At 37.0% G+C, this 18,688-nt stretch overlaps 1 pseudogene; it reads right to left on the bottom strand.

The window, feature by feature from the left end:
• Positions 1-9,285: 9,285 nt before the first annotated feature.
• Positions 9,286-12,732, bottom strand: LOC125467808 (annotated as a pseudogene).
• Positions 12,733-18,688: the final 5,956 nt, after the last annotated feature.

Below are 18,688 nucleotides of genomic sequence, written 5' to 3'. Positions count from 1 at the left end.
TTGGTGGGATGAAGGCCAACTATTCACATTTGTTTATTAATAATCTTTTTAATCCTAGTAGCTTCTTATTTGGAGTAAAACTTACGTAATAATCCGATTATATTTGTACAAAACTTTGTTTTTAAAATACGAATTTGATGTTCTTATTATAAATGGAAAATATATTATAACTCTAAACTACAGTAGAGAAAAAGTTTTAACACATAATGTAGTGAATTAAAGAAAAAGATCATATCAACTGCAGCGATCTACCACTTACAAGTACAAATCAACCATTTCCTCTACTTGGAATACGTAATTCGATTTTAAGTGCAAAATATAGTTATACATGTATGTAAGATCTTTTCTCTCATCATTTCAATGTTTTATGTATGGGTATATGCTACACTAGGAACAAAATCAACTTAATGTCTAATTTGTTTAAAAATCTCGATATCGATTTGGTTTAGTGACATCCGATCTTTGCTTATTAAACTATAGTTTAAATCCTCAGACACTCAAATTGCAAGTTTTTATTCTACTAATGCGTGCAAGTTTAGAGAACAAATATAATAACTAAAATATTGTTGTGGTCTATTTTATCTGACAAGGTTAAAGGGGGCCGGCGGCAATGAGAAAAGAGAGAGAGATATGTTTGTAGAATTGTAGGGAAATTTGTGTTGTTATCCCTCTTACATTGTGCCTTTATTTATAGTAGTAAAAGGAGAGAAGATATTCCTTCATCCCCAAGGAATGCAAGATTCAATAGGAAAGGATAACTAGAATCAAATCTAATCTAGGATTTACACAATCACACTTAAACTAGGAATGTTTACAACACTCCCCCTTGAGTGTGTAAATACTCAAGGTAGATTTAACATCATGCAGAAGTTGAGGAAGTCGACTCGTCGACACTGATTCTGAGGAACAACGTTTATTCTCGATAAGGAAGGAACTTGCATAAGTAGTATGTCTCATTAAAAAACCCTAAGGCTATGGCAAAAACCTGAGGAGGGATAAAATCCATAGTCTAAGGAAAAATGTGTGAGAAATGCAAAGTCAAAAGAAATGTCTATAAGACGTCATCAAGGATATGACCAGCCCAAGGTGGGTGCCTCGTTAAAACCTAGTTAGGTAGCAAAAACTCAGTGGGAAAAATGCTCCTAATTGTACAGAAAAAGAGTACATTAAGATCAAGCAAGTATTTACAGGATACTCCCCCAAAGTTTGACATAATTCCAAGGAGAAATAGCAAAGTTATAACTCAAAAAGTTTACAAATACCAATTCCATAAACAAGCTTTTGAAATGTTGTCTTCGGTAGTGATTTGGTGAAGAGATCGGCCAGATCGTCTTGTGAACGGCTTTGCGTGACTTCAATCTTCTAATGTTCTTGTTGTTGATGTGAAAAGAAGAACTTCGGCACAATGTGCTTGGTGTTGTCTCATTTGATGTAACCCTTCTTGAGTTGTTCGATGCATGTTGCATTGTCTTCAAAGATAGTCGTCGGGACATCAACGACATGATAAAGATCGTAGGAGCTTCGAATATGGCCCACTACTATTCTCAACCAAAAGCATTCCCGAGTTGCTTCATGTAAGACGAGAATTTCAGCATGGTTAGACGAAGTGGCAACTAAGGTCTGTTTGGTTGACCTCCAAGAGATTGCAGTGACTTCAACGGTAAAGATATAACACATTTGAGAACGTGCCTTGTGCGGATCAGACAAGTATTTTGCGTCGGCATAACCAATAAGGCCAGAATCAACTTAAGGACCATAGGGTGCGGCACTATTCGAGGATTCGTTGGGATAGAACAAACCTAAATCCGTAGTACCCTTAAGGTAACGAAAGATGTCTTTCACGCCAGTCCAGTGTCTGTGTGTATGTGCATTACTGTATCTTGCCAAAAGATTAACAGTGAATGAGATGTTAGGTCTAGTGCATTGAGCTAAGTACAATAAAGCGCCTATTGCACTTAGATAAGGAACTTTAGGCTCCAAAATCTCTTTATCATCCTCCTTCGGACGGAAGGGATCTCGTTTTGCATTTAGCGATCGAACGACCATAGGAGTACTCGAATGCTTTCACTTTATCTTCATTAAAACGGCACAACACCTTCTGGGTGTAGTTCAATTGATGTACTAGGATTCTATCCGAATAATGCTCTATCTTGAGACCGAGATAGTATCGAGTCTCACCTAGATCTTTCATCTCAAATTTCGACTTTAGGTGCTCGCCAGTTCTCGCGAGCTCTTCAGGAGTTCCGATAAGGTTCATGTCATCGACATATACTGCAACAATCGCAAATCCGGAATGTGACTTCTTAATGAACACACAAGGGCATAGTTCGTTGTTCATATATCCCTGACTAGTCAAATACTCACTGAGGCAGTTATACCACATTCTTCCAGATTGTTTCAAACCGTAGAGTAAACGTCTCAGCCAAATTGAGAGCGTGTTTCGGGGTTCGGAAATATTTGAACTAGTCAATGTAAGTCCATTGGGAACTTTCATATAGATTTCCATATCAAGATCCCCATAGAGATACGCGGTTACTATGTCTATCAACTGCATATCCAGTTTTTCAGAAACTACCAAACTGATAAGGTAGCGAAAAGTAATCACATCCATAACGGGTGAGTAAGTTTTGTCATAGTCAATCCCGAGGTGTTGTGAGAAGCCTTGTGCAACAAGACGAGCTTTGTAACGCACAATTTCATTTTTCTCATTATGTTTCCGAACGAAAACCCACTTGTAGCCAATAGGCTTCACATGTGGAAGAGTAGGAGCTACAGGTCCAAACACCTTATGTTTCGTAAACGAATTAAGTTTGACTTGGATTGCTTGTTTCCAGTTTGACCAATCAGTTCTATGTTGACATTCATCAACGAAATGCGGTTCAATGTCATCGCTTAACATGATCTCAATAGCTACTGCATAAGTTAATGCATCGTTGACAATCATTTCATTTTTACGCCACACATCATCTAAGCTAGCATAATAGACTGAAATCTCACGATTCTTGGGAAGAGGATTCATCTCTTCAAGGACGCTTCCATAATCTAGAATTTCCTCATGAGTTGGATAGAATGAGTAAGCGATAGTCGGATTCACGGTTGGTTCTTCAGGACCTTGTGCCGTGGGTTTTCTTTTCTGGGGGTGTGAATCCTTTGAACCAAAAGGTCTGCCACGCTTTTGTGTAGGGGCAGATGATTGGTTAGCCATTAGTGTACGTGGATCACCAGAATTGGCGTCCCGTGCCTCCAGAAGGGAAGTTCGTCGTACATGTGGTACATCTATCTTTGCAGGCGTATTCGCAGCTGGAATATGTGATCTTGCCACACGTGCTAGATCGGTGAAAGCATATGGCATGCTCTGAGCTATACTCTGGAGATCTAATATGTGTTGCACTTCAGTTTCAGATTAAGTGGTACGGGGATCTAAATGAGACAAAGTGGGAGTCATCCACCATAATTCGCATCGTTCTTCAGGAACGTTGACGTTCTTATCTCTCCCTAACGATGTGAAGACTCTCTCATAGAAATGACAATCCACGAAACGAGCGGTAAATAGAGCGTCTGTCAAAGGTTTTAAGTAACGAATAATAGAAGGAGAATCATATCCGATATAGATTCCCATCCTTCATTGAGGCCCCATTTTTGTATGTAAGGCTGGCGAGATCGGCACATATACCACACAACCAAAAACGTGCAGATGCAATATGTCGGGTTAGTTTCCAGTAACCAACTGAAGGGCACTACATGGTTGTGTCGCAACAGGCTTCAAGCGAACCAACTTTGCTGCTTACAATATTGCATAGCCCCAAGCAGCGATCGGGAACTTGGTATGTATGACCAACGATCGAGCAATCATTTGTAAGCGCTTAATGAAAGCCTCTGCCAGGCCATTCTGGGTGTGAACATGAGGTACATGATGTTCAACTTCAACCCCAACCGACATGCAATAGTCATCAAAAGTTTTAGAAGTGAATTCTTCAACATTATCTAATCAAATAGATTTGATCGGATAATCAGGGTGGTGAGCCCTCAGCTTGATAACCTGAACCAACAGTTTGGAGAATGTAGAGTTCTTTGTAGACAATAAGCACATGTGTAGAAACGTTAACCAAAACCATAAAGTATCTAAATGGTCCGCAGGAAGGGTGAATTGGTCCATAAATGTCCCCCTGAATCTGTTGTAGAAAAATGGGAGGATTTGAACGAATCTTGTCATAAGAAGGCTTAGTAATAAGTTTTCCCATTGAACATGTTTGACATGCGATTCCGTGGATCGAACCTAAGGTTCGGATTAATGGATACCCATGTGATGATTTGAGGATACGGCACATCGCTATTCATCCAGGATGTCTCCAACGATCATGCCAAGGTGTAATTTCGTGCGCGGTTCCAGTAGTAGGGTCGGCCACATAGTGGCATTCTATGGGGCTTATGATCGTAATATACAGACCACTTGGGATACGCTCCATCTTCTTTAGAATACGCTTCTGGCCATATTCGTAGGAAATTATGCACAGAAATTCAACTCTGTTTTCTATGTGGGTTTCAGCATGGTAATTGTTATCTCTAATGTCCTTGAAACTCAACAACGTTTTTCAGGAACATGGAGAATAGAGTGCCTCAGCAATGGTCAAGATTGTACCATTGAACAACATTATACGTGCCTTATCATATCCTTCTATCAGATTGGATGTGCCTGAGAGGGTTGTCTGAGGTGCATTCTTAGGTATGAAGTTAGTGAAATAAATGTGTTCACACAAAACTGTATGCGTGGTTGCACTATCTGCCAGACAACTAACTTTCCCACTAGTTATACCTAGAATAAAAAATTAATTTGAATCGGTCACATGCATAAAAGTTCATAAAAACAAATATCAATTCAAAATAATTTCATTTATTCAAGGATGGTAATTAATTAAAACTTAATATCCAAAAAACAAATCACCAACAAATAATCCAAACATAAAGGAAAAATTGTTCAAAAATCAACCAAAAACAAAGGAGGGGTTCGGCCACTAGGTGGAATTCGGCCCCATTGTCTTATTTCAACTAAAAGATAAGTCTATTTCTAAGATTCTAATCTTCCATAGGGGTGGTATCCTCTTGAAAGCCAGAAACCTCCATCTTTGTGGTCTCCAGTTCTTCCACTTGCACGAAGTTTGATTCAAACTTCTTACTACGAGAATGATATTCATCTACAACCTTCTTGGGAGCTCTGCAATCACGAGACCAATGGTCATTTGAACCACAATGATAGCACATGTCCGCATCCATGGTTTCAGGTGCTTTGCGCTTATTTTTGAAGTTCGGGGCCTTCGGAGTGAGGGGCGCTTCAAGTCTTTGTTTCCTCCCTTAGATGGGCCTCGACTCTGTTGACCTTGGTGGGATGGCTTTTGGCCGTCTCTACCATGCCTTTTTTTACGTTTTGGGCATTGGTTGGTATTATAGTGTGCTTCAGGCACAACAGTCGCCCGAGTAGGTCGAGCTTGATGATTCTTCATCAACAGTTGGTTTGGCTTTTCAGCGAGAAGTAAAACAAAGATCAAATCCGAGAACTTAGTGAACTTTTGAGCTCTATATTGTTGCTGCATGACAATATTAGAGGCATAGAATGTTGAATAAGTCTTCTCTAGGAGATCCTCTTCAGTCAAAATTTCGTTGCAAAACCTGAGAAGTGATCGGATTCGACAAACTTCATAATTTTATTCATTCACAGACTTAAAGTCTTGGAAGCACAAATGCTGCCAGTCGTGTCTTGCTTCAGGCAAGAATATGTCATTTTGGTGATTAAAACTATCAGCCAAAGTGACCCAAAGTGCATGTGGATCCTCCTCAGCAAGATATTCAATTTGCAAGGCATCATGGATATGTCTTTGATTAAAGACCATAACCGTGGCTTTTTCAGCTTCGCCAACAGGGTTATCTGTCTTTTCTTCAATATTGAGACGTAAGTTCTTGGCAGTGAGGTGGAGCTTCACATCTTGGACCCACTTGAGGTAGTTCATTCGAGAGACCTCCAAAGCAGTGAAGTCGAGTTTGTTCAAATTCGACATGTTCCTATCACAAAATAGATGGATAAGATATGGTTAGTGTAATGGAGAAAAATCAATCCATTCACATAGGAGTAGAACATATAGGTTCTAATAGACATGTATTGGTTTAATTTTGCATGAAAAACTTTGGGTTTTCATAGGTGATGTTTTTAAATGAAAACTTCAGGTTTTTAAATGAAAACTTCAGGTTTTCAAATAAGGCATATTTGTAAGAAACTTCATGTTTCGAAATAATTATGAACTTCAGGTTCATATATTCCTACAGGCAAACACAAATATATACATAAATATGCAACAAGAATATGCAAAAATATAACTTTTAGGTTTATAATTATAATTGAATTTAATTATTTGGACTTTGAGCCAAATTAAAGTGTGGGTAAAAAATATAAAACCCATTGGGCCTAAAATAATTAGGTGAATAAAACTCTTTGCCCAAAAGAAAAACTAAGCCCACGGGTGGCTTAAGAAAATTGATCCATGTCCTAGGCCCAAAAATTAGGCTGGGGGTCTCGGGTGTAAGCTGCAGGCCTATGGGGAGGGCGGGACAGGGGGTGGGTTGCTACAGGCAAGCCTAGAGGATTTTTAAAAAAAGTCTTTTCATACGGGCCACTTCAAGCGAGCCCAAAAGATATTTGTTTTTTTTTTCTTTCTTTGTAGGCCGGGGAAATATTGGGCCAAAGGAAATGTTATGGGCTGCAGGATGCATGCCCAAAACTGATTGAGGTTCGAGGGTTAGGCCGATAAGGGGCCCAAAGGGTTGCGGGTCATACATCCTAGCCATGCTGGGTGTGTGCATCAGAGAAGAACGTTGGGGTTTTAGTCGACGGCGCCATGTTAGGCAGTGTTTCAAGGTCGGGCAAGCCATGGTTCGTTGAAGAACCAGTGTTTGTCGATGGAGAAGAGATCTCGACGTCGAAGGAGAGAGGACCGAATGAATTTAATTGAATTCGAATGAAAAACCCATGAAATTCTTCTTGAATTTCTAGAAAGCGTTGGTGAAAACAATGGGTTTTGTCCAATTTGCACGACTGCCGATCGTATTTCGTCGGAAAAATTGACGAGGATGACTCGGGCTTCAGGCTGTGGGTCCGGACAAAGTGCTTTAAACGCACCATTCTGGTTCAAGCTTGCGGCCGGGATTCAATGTTTGGGCTGGGCCATCGCAGGCTGTTGCCCTGGTGGCTTGCAGCTTGCATGGTGCAAGTGCACGAGTTCGAAGAACCCTAGGTTTCCCCCTCGCAAATTTTGTTTTTCAATTCAATTCATACACAATTCAATTCAATAATTTTCAAATTCCTAAAAGACTCAAGTGAGGAAGAGAGATAATAGAAATGCCCTACGTAATTATTACAAAGATAGGAGCGAAGAATTCGTAAATGATTTGTGTTATTTGTAAATGATTTGTTTCAAGTGGTTATTTGTAAATTTCTTCTCACATAGCTTTGTCATGAAAATCTCAGAATAATTTGTGATAAAAACTTAAAATCATATGTTTTGAATTGCAGTTTATGTCGTATATTTTCAATATATATAATAATTAAAGAGAAATTTGCACAAACATTGGCTGGACCATTAGCTACAGAAATGCACAAATACCGACCAAACAAAAGTCTTGCCAATTTACTAACCAAAATACACTTCTTAGTGTAGATGTATTACCTCTATTAATCGCTGTTAGAAATTTCATCAAAATGCAACATGTGTTACGCATGTCAATGCTTAGTACAAAACCCTTAATAAGTGAAAGTGGTTAATTAACAAGAGTTTTTATTTGGTCAATTAGAAATTTAATCAAAGTAGTGTTTTTGAAATTTTACTAAATTAAAGGTCACTTAGTACAACGGTTTAGTGGTATTCCTCTTCGCTAGTAAGTGAGAGGTCTTAAGTTCGATTCTTGTCAAAGGCAAATTTGAACCACATTATTGCTAGCTTATTGTAAGACTAAGCCGCTCATCCCCTTAATGTAAATAATGTTATTTGTTAAAAAAAACACTAAATTGAAAGTGATTAACATTAAATGTAATTTAATCACTTCCAATCAAATTGGATTATAAATTTTGAGCAGACAGAGTGATAATTAGTGGATCACCTGAAGTTCTCAACTCAATAATTCGCACAGGGAGTAGATGGTTTTATCAACTCAGCTCATCATGATTCATCCTGTATACTATCATAGGTAAAGACAATTGTATATATCAGGCCTTTATGCAAAGGGATTCTTTTTTTTTTTTTTTTTTTTTTTTTTTAATGGAAATTAGTTAAGGGGTCTACTTCACATCGAACTTTAAAGATCCAAATCGTCTATTTTGTAAGTCTCGATTCATAGATCATCCTTGCAAAAATTCAAATCAATCCGAAACAATTTGTCTATTTAATTATCAAGATAAAATGTTTTAAACATTTCTGATTTGGCTAATATTTTGTAAGAATGATCTATAAGGTGCAGCTTGAAAAATAGACGGTTTGGCTTATTAAAGTTTAATGTGGTGTGAACTCTACTACAAATCCTCATTTTTATAAAAAATTGAAAATCCCTTCTCTTAAAAGTTTCCTATATATATATATATATTATAGATCCAGATCTCGTCCTGTTTGGTGACCTCTTGGTCAATATATTCTGGAGTATTTTACCCCAAACAAGAAGAAAATTTAATCTCCGATAAAAAATTAAAAATAAAAAAAAGGAGAAAATTTAATCTGTAAGCAACTTTTTATGTCTTGCTTTTGTTTTGTTTTTTTTTTCCTGGGAATATATCAAATTTTTTTAAAGTAATATTATCCTGCTAAAAGTAAGTTTAATCTCTTTGCTGCAGTTTAAAAGAGTTTCGACAGCTATTGTTTCTGATAGTATCATTCATTTAACTGGATTACTTCCATTGATTAATTAAATATTGATAAATTTAATTTAATACACCAAACCAATTTACAAATCTTTATTTGTAGGCAGTACATTTGAATTTTGATTATCTTTTTTTCCTATCAAATTTGAAAAATCAATGACTTCCATTTTTAATTTTGAATAGAGTTCAAACTTACTTGAGGAAACATTTTTTTTTCAATGAATGTCAAGTATGTCTTTTTATTTTGGTTGAAGAACGGGACTAAAAGCAAGAGCCGAAACAAACCTACTCATTAATAAATCTGGACTGGGGCATCACAAGTCGATCCTCACGAATGAACTCGGAGATCAAGAGCTATTTTGTTTGTTTTGCTCTTCTAGTTTTTTCCTTGATAGAGGTAACGACTGCTTTCTGACGATCTTATTCCATCATGTACACAAAGAACACATCAAATAAATTAGAACAGAAAGCAATAAAACAGAGACAAAAAGAAAGAAAGGTATCTCAACTACGAAGACTGTTCTCATTTTCCAGATATAATGGAATAAATGACTACCCCTACTACTGCTACTGCTATCTGAATTTCCTACTGTCCCGACGATAAAATCCCCATACTCGCCCCTTGGCAAGACTTGCTTCTCAGCTCGATCACCTTCTTGTGCGAGTTCGAATGCACTGATGCTATGAATGTAGGGCTTGCTGCTGGGCGGTACTCTGGGAGGAGGCGGCCAGACCTGTACCGAACCCCACATGCATTGCAGAGGGTCTTCGGTCCTAGTGGCCCTTCCCTCCACTGAGGGGTCTTCGTCACTTGACAATGCGCGCATCTTTTACTCTCCCGACTCTCACCTGCTTCGTCGTGGAGAGCTTTCCCGTTTTCTTCTTGTGCTTTCTTTTGGCAGTGTTTGATGTATCCTCTGTGCGAGAGGCTTCTAAGTCAAATTCACAATCATCCCAACGATGTAAATTTTCAGAGGCAGAGGAATTGGATGAGGTACTGAGGATGAACTGTGTACTGAAAATAATTGGGTTTGCACGCCTGCTTCGTGAAAGCTTGCTTCGGGTGCGCTTTTCAAATTTGGGCTCAAATTGAGCAGCACAAGAGCCAATGCTTTCAAGGTCATCTTTGCGAAGGCTAACTCTGCTGCGGATGGTTTCACAAGTAACACTTGGGAATTGCGGTCGCTGATACATATGTCCATACTGAAACCAAATAAAAAAACAAAAGGGAGATGAGGGAAGGACCTACGTTGGCATTTGTTGGCTAAAACAGTATAAAACCTCAAATTTCTTAACAAGAATCGCCACAAGAAAAATGCACACATCTTTAAAATACAAAGTACAATCCTATCATTCCTAAACATAAAGTCGTTTAATTACCATACCTGTTTCACCATCAACTGCATGAACATTATCAGTAATTTATATGAAGGACCACAAAGCCATCATCCGGACGTCTAGAATTCAAAGGATAATCTAAAATTGAACACCACCAAGATGGATGGACAAAAAGAACGCTTCGAAGGGAAGCCTAAAATTAATTTGAGACAAAATACAGAAGCATATAAGCAGTTTTCTCTAAAGTGAAATAAGTATATCTTATATAAATCATGTCAACAAGAACAAGCCTGGATGTTCAATTCTATTTGTTCTCTGAGAAATCAATACCAACTTCATATATCGTTCAGATTCGTTTACAATTTAAACTCTAATACTCATATAGGTTTGATGGAAATCTTCCTTCAGCACCAAAAATGTTATCCATAGGCTACATAATAAAACGCTACTCAGAGAATTGCAATACCTACGCTACTTTTCAGAACACGTTACCAATGAATCTTTGGTCTTTTCCATCATGACTTAGTGAGTCCAAGAGTCCATAACCTAAATGAAAATATATGTTTAACAAGATTTTTACCGCTACAAGAACAACATATGATTTACAACCTTCAACAACATGTCAAATTTGCAGGGCCGTAGTTTCACTTAAGGAAATACAAGAGTAGGCAGAGAAATTAAAACCTAACAGGTAATCACATATCATGGAAGCTCTGATTCCGAAAGAAATATACTTATCTCCATCGTCTTTCAAATTATACATATAAGTAGGCTATCTATCATCACTACACTTTGCCAAACCATAAAGTTCCTGGTACATCAAAAGGGTTAAATGCATTCATAAAGCACTCGACAATAACTAGTTCTGCATACTTTGTTCGTCCAACGAGAATAAATTGCCCATGATATACAACAACAAATAGTTATGCACGGATGAAAAATTCTTGAAACCAATTTCCGGGCCACATTAGCAGAAAGTATTCAACGTAGTAGTGCGAAGCGAAACAACTTAACAGAGTAATGCATATATACTGTAAACACAAAGACAGTTCCACAGTAAAAACACAAACAGAATAATAACCCTTACGTCCCTAACATAAGATAACAATCTCACCGGAGTGGAGAGGTTCGTATGTTTCTTTTCGTCATCATAACTAAAAATTCCTGGACCAAGCAACTGATCAATGTTAGGCGGCGGCTCTATGTCTTGGAACTTCGTGTCCCAATCGTTATCTTCAACACTGTCATCGATGTCTTCCATTGGGAAATCGAGAGCGCTGAGGATGTCTGTGCTGAGGAAGCTCTCGTAATTGAAGGCCCCATCGGCGGGCAAAGAACCATCCATGTCACTAATATTCTGTTTACAGTGGCAAAAGGCCAACGGCAGAGGAAGCAAGAATTTAAATACGAAAATTTATAATTAATTAAGATGTATTGACAAACAAGAGAAGCATGGCATTGCTTGCTATATATGTAATGTTAAAAAAATGGAAAAAATAAGCCAAAAAATCCATAAAAAAAGGAGAGATATCACAGTAAGAAGTCAAAAGGGAAAAGTTATCTCAGGGGGATTGGATTGGATGGGATTGGATAGTTGGGGGTTTTGGTCATAAATTCAGAGAGGGAAAGCGTTTTTAATTGGGTAGAAAATCGTAATTAATAGAAGGTTACCAAAATTGGGGCTCTGAATATTCAATTATCCAATTAATTTCATCGTCAATGTTGAATCAGAAACGATAGCATAAAATGGTAACTTACTTTTACTAAACCAGAGAAAAAAACAAAAACAAAAAAATTATAACTATAATTAAAATCTTATAACTGCACACGCTCGCAATCCCAATTCCCGAAGTACACTGTTTGGCTTCCGAGAAAATGCTGGGAAAATTTAAAAAAAAAATGCTTAAGAAAACCAAACACTAATTCGCACTGCATGCCAATTGCACAACTGCAGCAGCAGTACAACAAATTCCATGAATACTTAGTCTTAAAAATAAGTAAAAAATAGAAGAAAATTGAAAGGGAAATGTTGGGTATTTTTCGAATTTCATTTTCTGGCGAACCAAACAGGATAAAAAGTAAAATGCGAACAGAAAATAGAGAAAATGCAAACCTCTGAAAAACCCTAAAAGCAGCGAATGAAAACATGCCATTCATTCATTCACAGAGAAGAAGATGAAATGGTAAAGAAGAGAGAAAGACAGAAGGGGGGGGGATGCGAGTGTAGGCACCTCACGCTTCGTTAGCTTGGCGGCATCAGCGGAGACCGCCGTCATTGTCCCTGTCAGAACTTTCACAGAGAGAGAGAGAGAGCTGGTGGTTGTCTGTTGTTTCAGAGAAGAGAGAGAGAAGAGAGAGAGAGAGAGAGTTGCAGAAGAGAAGGAGGAGGAGAAGGAGAAGATGGCTCTGCGCCCACTTTGCGTTTGTCTGAGATTGGAATTTAGGTTTTCTTTTTCTCTCTCTCAGGAGGGGGAGGAGGATTCACGTGCAGCGCTGCCCCACGCGTTTTTACGGTAAGGTCTCACTTCCCAATCAGATTCAGATTTTGTTCATTTTTCAGTCAACTTCCACAACGTGCGTACTTTAAAGTTTTCCAGTTTCAAACTATTTTCCTCAATATTATTTTGTTATATGATTAAATCCTATATGATAGTTACACTTACACCCTCTAGAGAAGTTATACTCTTTACTTTGCATTCTACTTTGTTTTCTAGTTTAAGGAATAATGAACATTTCAGGTTTAGTAATTAATTTTGAAGAATGAGTCGGTGATCAAGAGGCAATGACGTAGGTAAGAAAGTACATAGAGCACCGACAAATAATTAGTTTTCAAAAGGCAATTATCAGGGTTTGTGGACTCAAGCCTAGGCAATCGACTCACGATGGTTGGATTAATTTTGACAGTTTGCAAGTTAGCATTGAAACTTGATTCAGTCTCAAGAATTTCCTAGATTTTTTACTTGACATTGATAATTAGATTTTGATTCAACTACAAGTGATAGTAGATTTTCATGTATTGACTGTAAAGTCTGTAATAGCTATATTATTTTTTCTTGCACGACATTTCCTCACATGACTAGTAAATGATCATTTATTACCACTAAAATATGCACACATCCACATCCACATCCACTTCCATTTTTTCTTTGTGATTTGTCCAATCATAACAACCGTTGTGCTAGGTAACCAAGTTGCGGATTCTGGCAGACGTTTCTATTTATTAAAAGCTTTGAAGTAACTTAAAATTTTAAAATTACGAAATACAAATCAGAAAACATTTCAAATTCAAAATACAAAAATTCGAAAAGATTATAATTTCTTTTTAAAAAATAAAATCATTCATCCTTAATACATTTAAGTTGGATAAGCGTCGGTGGTTGTGATACGGATTCAAATATGGAGGGTGGCAAAGGTCACATGCGGGCCTCAATTTTTTTAATGGTAAGGCAACAAAGCATCGCCATCACTACTCCACTTACCCTGCTTAATAGTGCATCACCGACGATTGGGGACATTCTTATTTTATTATTATTTTTGGTCAAATATTTTGGACACCAAAATTCAAACCATTTTTTCTTAAATTATTCCTCATCAATTAAAATCAAAATTTCTCCCAATCCGAATTCGAAGACGACGCCAGCATGTAGTTATTGGTTGTCTTTGATCTAATTAACTTCAAAAACTCCATGTATATTTGTTTATATATTGTATTGGGCCCATATAAACAGTTAAAGCAAACTAAATTACAACATCTTCCTTCTACTTCTTCTATCATATTTGTCTTCATTTTTCCTTCCTGTGTTGCAACTCTATTATTCACATCATGAGCTCGATAAATGCCTTTGTTGACAAATCTTAATAGTCTTCAACATTATTCCACTATACTCTGCATCCACCTTCAACGAGCCCTTACAAATATTAGTAATTGTTGACATATATTGGCAATAATTGGTAGATGCTTACTAAGTGCTCAACAAAATGATCTAATAAAACATTTTTTTTTTTTTGGGGGTGATATTATGCCTTTTAAAAAATTTAGCTCCACCACTAAAAACACCATATATTAATAAATAATAATTAATAATTCAATCAACCCAGTAAGTTTCCGGATCTTTGTTTGGGTCTACATTCTTCTTCCCTGTTTCCTTATTGCAAGGAAAAAGCCAACTTAGATTCAAAGGGAAAACTGCTCTTTACATTCCCCATCAGCATAAACGTACATTGAACTTCTTTCTACTTTAAACCAACTTTAAGCAAGATCCATGAGGCATGTATATACAAGTCATAATCCTTTTGAAATTACATTCAATAGTAACATCTTAATAGGATCAAATTTCCAATGATTGGTTTGGCGATCCACTTTCTTCATTGTAATAACACCAACCTTAGAAACCAAAATAAGCCCTCTTCTTTATAGGGTTAAGCTTCAAATGCACTCAAAATCACGACGAACAAAATTTTGTATATGGTACTGAAATATGATTACTATGACCAATTACATGTAATAATATGAGTGATAGGGTGAACGAAGACGACCCTTAATTTGTCGGGTAATATCATGTGGTATAACCAGTCTCATGTACAGTGCGAGTGGTCCGAGTAGATGAAAACCCTTAAAATTTAGTGTTTAATATTAACACATATTTACATGCACGTGAATTTTTATTTTTAAACAAACGATATTATCTAATTAAGGAGATGTGGGCATTGGCAGATCCATACAGGGACCCAAGAGGTCCTAGGATCCTTTAGAAGTCCGAAGAAACACTTGTGATCGACCTTTAGGACCCTCCAACAATTTGGGCAAGTGCAGTGGAGAGGTTTGTTGCTTCCATGAATGTGCAAGCAACAGTGCTTATAACAAAGAAGAAGAAGAGGTTTTTAATTTTTGTTTTAAAAGACCTAGCCAAAACGACAACATTTTTGAGCCAGGTCGTTATAAAAATTTTCAAAACTATATCTTTGTTTTCTCTATAGAGCTCGAGAACTTCGGTCTTTTTTTTCAGTATCTCCAAATTATATTTAAGAACTCTCAGCCCCAATTGTTGCAACCTTCCAACTTTAAACCCAAGTTACCCTATTCCCCACCACCATTTGCCGTTCTACCGCCATTAGCTGCCTAATTTTATTTCCTCCAAATTCATATAAGTTTTTTAATCCTAAACTCTAGTCCCAACTCCCAATTAATAATATATATGTTACATTAACAAATTTTAACTTGTAGAGTCACTAATTACGTTATGTTGGTGAGGAGAATTTGTTGGTTTTATTACATTTGAGATTAATCTTGATTTATTCAATGAACCAAATTCAATAGAAAATAGTGATATGAACCAAATTAGTCTAATGTGTGTGTGTGTGTGTGTGTGTGTATTTTGAACTTTTATGTTGGGACCTCCCGATCTTGAAATCCTGAATCCGTCATTGGATGTGGGAGTGGACTAAGCCCCAGTTTGGGGTTGAGGTGCTTTTTAAAAAAGCTACCATGAAAAAAAGCTGGTAAGGATTTTGGTGTTTGGTAAACATCCCAAAACAGCTTAATTTCAAAGTTTCACATGAAAAAAAGCCAAAAAGTGGAAGCTGCATTTTGCAGCTTCCAGAAGCCGCTTATTTTTTCCAAAACGCGGAGCTACAGTACCCATTAATGAATTTTTTCAATTTACCAAAACTGCCCCCTCCTTTCTCCTTTCTCCTTCTCCCGATCCTAAACTCTGCACTCTCTCTTTCTCTATCACAAAAAACCCCCTTCCCTCCCGCCGCTGCACCTCTTCCTCCTCCTCTTTTTCGTTTCTCTCCGCACAACCGCCGTCGCTGCACCTCTTTCTCCAACGCCACACCACAGCTTTAAGCCTAAGCACTTCTGTGCCCTCTCCTAGAAAGTCCTCGAGCCCTCAATTCCAAAATAAATACAAAGTTTTAGCTCGCTCCAATTACCCGCACTCCAGCACCCGCTCCATGCCGTTTTCTTTGAGGCAAAACAAAATAAATACAAAGTTTCAAACTTTAAAAAATAAGAAGGAGGCCAGAGTAATTTGAGGTGGATCGGAAGAAAAAAGGAAGATGGGAGAAGACAGAGGTACAGAGAAAAGAGAGGTAAACAGTGGGCAGAGAAAAAGAGAGGTTTAGATAGAGAGAAGATGTCGAACAAAGAAAAAAAAGTTGAAAGAAGATGATTCTAGAAAGAAGAAAAAAAGTAAAATATTAGTATTTGATTAAATTTAATAATAAAATTTGATGAATGTATCTAATTAGACTTTTAAGTACATTAACAATATTGTACTAATGAATTCTAACTATTCAGTCTAAAATATTTCAATTGAAGTAGTTTGTCATACTAATTAATATTTAAGATAAAGTTTATAAATATGTTTGTTTTACAAATAAAGTATATTTAGTAATTCACCTTTATTGGTTAAGAAAATTAAATTAATGGCACATCTAGTATTATACCCTGGTCACACGCACTGTTTACTATTACCATTACGCTTTTTTTCAACACTTCACAAAAAGTTGCCACATCTGTGATTTTTTCAAAGCCGCTTTTTTTCAACAAAGAGCTTTTTGTCAAACCAGCATACAAACCACCTAGACTCATAATTGGCTAACAATAATGTCATTCAAATCACCTTTTGCGAGAATCGAACTTAAGACTTCTCACTTGTAAATGAAGATAAATATTACTCGATCGTAGTTCTAAGTGGCAGCTACACTTCAATTAAATATACCATGTAAATAAATCTAGCTAGTGTAATAAGTGGTTCCCCTTTTTCGAGTGTTTGTTCTCCCGATAGTTTTAAAGCATGTTGAAGTTCATAATTTAACTTTTGACACACAAAGGAAGAAGGCTGAAAGGAGCAAAACTAGAGTCACGCCTAAGGAGAGGACTTGTCTGCAATTAGGTACATTAATCAACGGAATTAAGTTTCTTTGAAGCAATCAGATAGTGTGGCAAAAGGATAATTAGAAGATTACATGATTCAACATGTGAAATTTAAACACATTTAGAGGGGTCGGCATAAACGGCTAAAAACAGATGTTTCTTGAACAGGTTATGCGATGTGACTAAAGCATACCAATCATATTCAAAGACTTTAGTGAAAAAGCTAAGAAAATCGTGCCAAGAACGTGTAAAAACAAGTATGTGTAGTGTAGGAACATAAAATATATTGATTAGCGAAATACGCTATGTTTCAACTTATTAAATATGATTACTTGTTGTTGATGGAGTATACATGTTATTAGTCAAATCCTAATGGAAGAACGTATATGAGGTGAAGTCCCTGCACTCACAAATACACGTTCAATTAGTAAAGACTGTGAGCTCTTGGAAAGATTAAAGAAAAGAATCTATTTTTCTTTCGTAAAGAATTCGTCCAATAATCTTTAAAAAAGTTCGAAATTGAGAGTTCGTTGACAATGGCCTCATTTGGTAAGCACACTCTCTATTATTTAGTTCATTTATTCAAACACGCTATTTGTGTCTCTAACGTATATATGTTCTACATAGCTCATTGAATGCTTATACTATATAGTACTCAAATGGTAAACATAGAAAGACAGAAAGAAGTACAAAGTCTAGGGGTTTTATAACCATCTTTGCACCATGCCACAACCAAAGGATGCATGGCGGTCAAGGGAGATAAGACGTCTTCTTCTCCTTCATTTCCATAAGTTGATTCCAACTTATAAAAAACTAGGAAGTGAAATCTCTCAAACGGATGAATGATTACCAGGACAAATTCCAAATTGAGATTACTGAAGAGGGTGGTGGAAACAGTCTGCGGTCGAAACATTGGTTTTAGTGGAGAATTCTAATAGTTGAACCTGTCTAGAATCGTGTTATATGATTGGTAGCTACATAATCAATTATCCATCTATTATTCGAAGTTAATGTTGAATATTGAGAAACCTTACTGACATTACCTGCTACGACTGCTAAGACGGAGGCCTGACTATAATCCTTTGGGCTCTCTTCAGTCTTCAGCAACACGAGCAGCTGTAGTGCGCTAGTGAGTGGAATTTTGTTTTCGGGGAATCTTACCATGATCCCACCATTTCGGAGAACCCATAAGTTCATAGCAGCGGGCTTTGGAGTGGCCAGTTTGACCACAATGTCCATAAACGCCATCAGATTGAGTTAAATATCAGATTATCCGATGAACAAGACTGCAAAATAATAAGAATATTATTAAACAAATTAGAATGTCGAAATAGCTATAAAACCTCAAGAGGTTATATTGTGGCGAACTTATTCTACATAGCTACGAAGCATTATATTTATAGAGAATAAACCTAACCCTGATACTATCAGGCTAGGCCCAAACTAAACTTATAAGAAAGCCTAAACAATATAATACCTAAAATACTAATATTTTTCAACATCCCCAGTCAAACTCATGGTGGTATTCGACATGGGTTTGCAAACAATCAGAGGCGGACTTGCTCCGTTAGACGGAC

The sequence above is a fragment of a genome, unplaced genomic scaffold (genome assembly GCF_019419815.1).
Source record: "Pyrus x bretschneideri cultivar Hongxiangsu unplaced genomic scaffold, Pyrus_bretschneideri_v1 Contig5, whole genome shotgun sequence".
Lineage (NCBI taxonomy): Eukaryota > Viridiplantae > Streptophyta > Magnoliopsida > Rosales > Rosaceae > Pyrus > Pyrus x bretschneideri.
This window is presented reverse-complemented; position numbering and strand designations above follow the sequence as displayed.